Below are 3,492 nucleotides of genomic sequence, written 5' to 3' on the forward strand. Positions count from 1 at the left end.
TATTGGTCAAGTTTTGATAAATGTTAAAAAGCCTGGCCTTGGTAGTGCTTTGGTGAATTAAGGAGCAGAGATGTATTCTTATAGGGCAAAATGGAATAAGAAGAGCAGCAGCAACTCATTACACAGTGGGAAGCAGTGATTGTGGGAGCTGAACAGGGAGGGTTGTTGCCAGTCTGTCCTACAAGGTTACACATGAAAAGTAGCTAGGCCCGTGTAACATGAAAGCTTTCCTCACGGGTGTCCAGAGATGTCTGGGGAAAACTTGGTAAGGACTGAGCGTATTATAGCCACATTGCATTAGTCTTCAGACTCTTGCTGTTTGAAAAATGAAAGATTACCATTTCTGATGAGGAACCAAAAAAATTACAGATATTTTGTTATGATGCACAGAAGGGCCTTCCAACTACATCCATAGCTATATTCTAAATATACTACAACAAAACTAATTTTTGACACACTTATCAACTCTAGCATAAATAAAGGGAATTCCTAAGGGCCAAACAACCAGTTTTGAAGCACGGTAGATGAAACTACAGAAAGTAGTGAGGAAGGGTGAGCAAGAACAAAAGCTAGGATTGCCCTGCAATCACTGAAATAGGGAAACTAAGTCTTAGACCCACCTCAACATGAGGGAATTGAACTTGACACTAAACTTGTTTCCAGATTATTAAGCTTTGTACTGCCAGGAAAAAGAAAAGCAATTCCTCTCTGTAAGAAACTATCCAACTTACACCCTTAGAATTTTTCCAGATTGTATTCAGTGACATGTGAGGACATAGAACATTTCTCCAAAAAGAAAAAAATGAGATATCATAAGTAATAGTAAAAAAATGAGCAATAGATGTATACCCTCTAAAACTTAAGATATTGGGATTATCAGGCACTTATTATTTAATATATGTATGGAGTGCCTAAAGAAATAAAGAAGAAATTAAGAAAAGCAGAAAACATGAGACTATAAAACATATTTAAATACTATCATTTTTAGAAATAAAAATATAATTGTTAATATTACTACATGTTCTAAACAAGGATTCTAATTGGTTGAGTAAAATAGACTACAAAAGTGTAGCAAAAATATCAAAAGAATGTAAAAAATTTCTTACTTTTTCTTTATGGGAAAGTACCAGGTGGATAATTTTCAAAACTGTTGTGGTAGGTTTGTTTCTTATTTACTTTTATACAGAGAAGCAAACAATGGAATCTTAATTTTATATGATGTGGAGGTTGAAATTCTTTTTAGCCTCCTCACTTGAATAGATACTCAGATGGGGCTGGAAACTGGACATCAAAAGTCACCCAATTTGATAAAAAATCTTCACTATAAAACCAGGTTTGATTCTCTACTTTCTTCTTTAGATTCACTGTTTTTCGTCTACTTAGCTTTTTGTGGAAATATTTTTTTTTCTACTTTATCGCTAATTCAGTAATGCATTTAAAAAATGGCATTAAGTTATGTTGCTCAGCACTTTAGATTTTTTTAGATAGTCCTTTCAAAGCTCAGTTCAAAACAAGCAAAAAGAGAAAAATCAAGCAAGTGTGGTGAATAGAAAAATACAATAAAATAATTATAAAAAGAACAAAATAGTTTAACAGCCATAATATTAATATATATAATAGAATTGTTTAAAGACAGGGTCAAAAATCCACTTAAGAAAAAGTCTATATCTATTCTTTTCACTAGATACATATTTAAAGCCTGAGGATGAAAAAATAATGAGGTCAAATGTATGGCAAAACCGTACAATATTGTAAAGCAATTAGCCTCTGATTAAAATATTAAATTTATTTAAAAAACCAAAGAATGGAATGTTGGATATGCCAGTTGAATTCTAAAATAATCTGAAGTGAGTGAAGTCGCACAGTCGTGTCCGACTCGTTGCGACCCCATGGACTGTAGCCTACAAGGCTCCTCTGTCCATGAAAATTTCCAGGCAAGTGTACTGGAGTGGGTTGCCATTTCCTTCTCCAGGGGATCTTCGTGACCCTGGGATCAAACCCAGATCTCCTGCATTGCAGGCAGACACTTTACTGTCTGAGCCATCAGGAAAGTCAAAAAGTGCACATCAAAAGACAAAAATAAGACAAGCAACACTATTAAGGCTGTTAATTATTTAGAAAAGGCAGAAGAACCAGAGAACAAATTGCCGACATCCGTTGGATCATCAAAAAACAAGAAGGTTCCAGAGAAACATCTACTTCTGCTTTATTGACTATGCCAAAGCCTTTGACTGTGTGGATCACAATAAAATGTGGAAAATACTTAAAGTGATGGGAATACCAAACCACCTGACCTGCCTCCTGAGAATTCTGTATGCAGGTCAAAAAGCAACAGTTAGAACTGGACACGGAACAGAAGACTGGTTCCAAATTGGGAAAGGAGTACGTCAAGGCAGTATATTGCCACCCTGATTATTTAATTTACATGCAGAGTACATCATGCAAAATGCTGGGCTAGATGAAGCACAAACTGGAATCAAGATTCTTGGAAGAAATATCAATAACCTCAGATACGTAGATGACAGCACCCTTATGGCAGAAAGTGAAGAAGAACTAAAGAGCCTCTTGATGAAAGTGAAGGGGAGAGTGAAAAAGTTGGCTTAAAATGCAGCATTCAAAAAACTAAGATCATGGCATCTCGTCCCATTACTTCATGGCAAATAGATGGGGAAACAATGGTAACCATGAGAGACTTTATTTTTGGGGGCTCCAAAATAACTGCAGATAGTGACTGCAGCCATGACCTTAAAAGATACTTGCTCAGTTCACTTCAGTCACTCAGTTGTGTTTGACTCTTTGCTATCCCATGGACTGCAGCACGCCAGGCCTCCCTGTCCATCACCAACCTCCAGAGCTTATTGAAATTCATGTCCATTGCAACAGTGATGCCACCCAACCATCTCATCCTCTATTGTCCCCTTCTCCTCCGACTTTCAATCTTTCCCAGCATCAGGGTCTTTTCTAATGAGTCAGTTCTTCACATCAGGTGGCCAAAGTATTGGAGTTTCAGCTTCAGCATCAGTCCTTCCAATGAACACCCAGGACTGATTTCCTCTAGGATGGACTGGTTGGATCTCCTTGCAGTCCAATGGACTTGCAAGAGTCTTCTCCAAACCACAGTTCAAAATCATCAATTCTTCGGTGCTCAGCTTTTTCTATAGTCCAATTTTCACATCCGTATATGACTACTGGAAAAACCATAGCCTTGACTAGATGGACCTATTGTTGGTTAAGTAATGACTGCTTTTAATATGTTTTCTAGGTTGGTAATAGCTTTTCTTCCAAGGAACAAGCATCTTTTAATATAATGGCTGCAATTACCATCTGCAGTGATTTTGGAGCCCCCAAAATAAAGTCTGTCACTATTTCCATTGTTTCCCCATCTATTTCCCATGAAGTGATGAAACCAGATGCCATGGTCTTAGTTTTCTGAATGTTGAGCTTTAAGCCAACTTTTTCACTCTCCTCTTTCACCTTCATCAAGAGGCTTTT

Source organism: Bison bison, unplaced genomic scaffold (genome assembly GCF_000754665.1).
Source record: "Bison bison bison isolate TAMUID 2011002044 unplaced genomic scaffold, Bison_UMD1.0 scf7180017864346, whole genome shotgun sequence".
Lineage (NCBI taxonomy): Eukaryota > Metazoa > Chordata > Mammalia > Artiodactyla > Bovidae > Bison > Bison bison.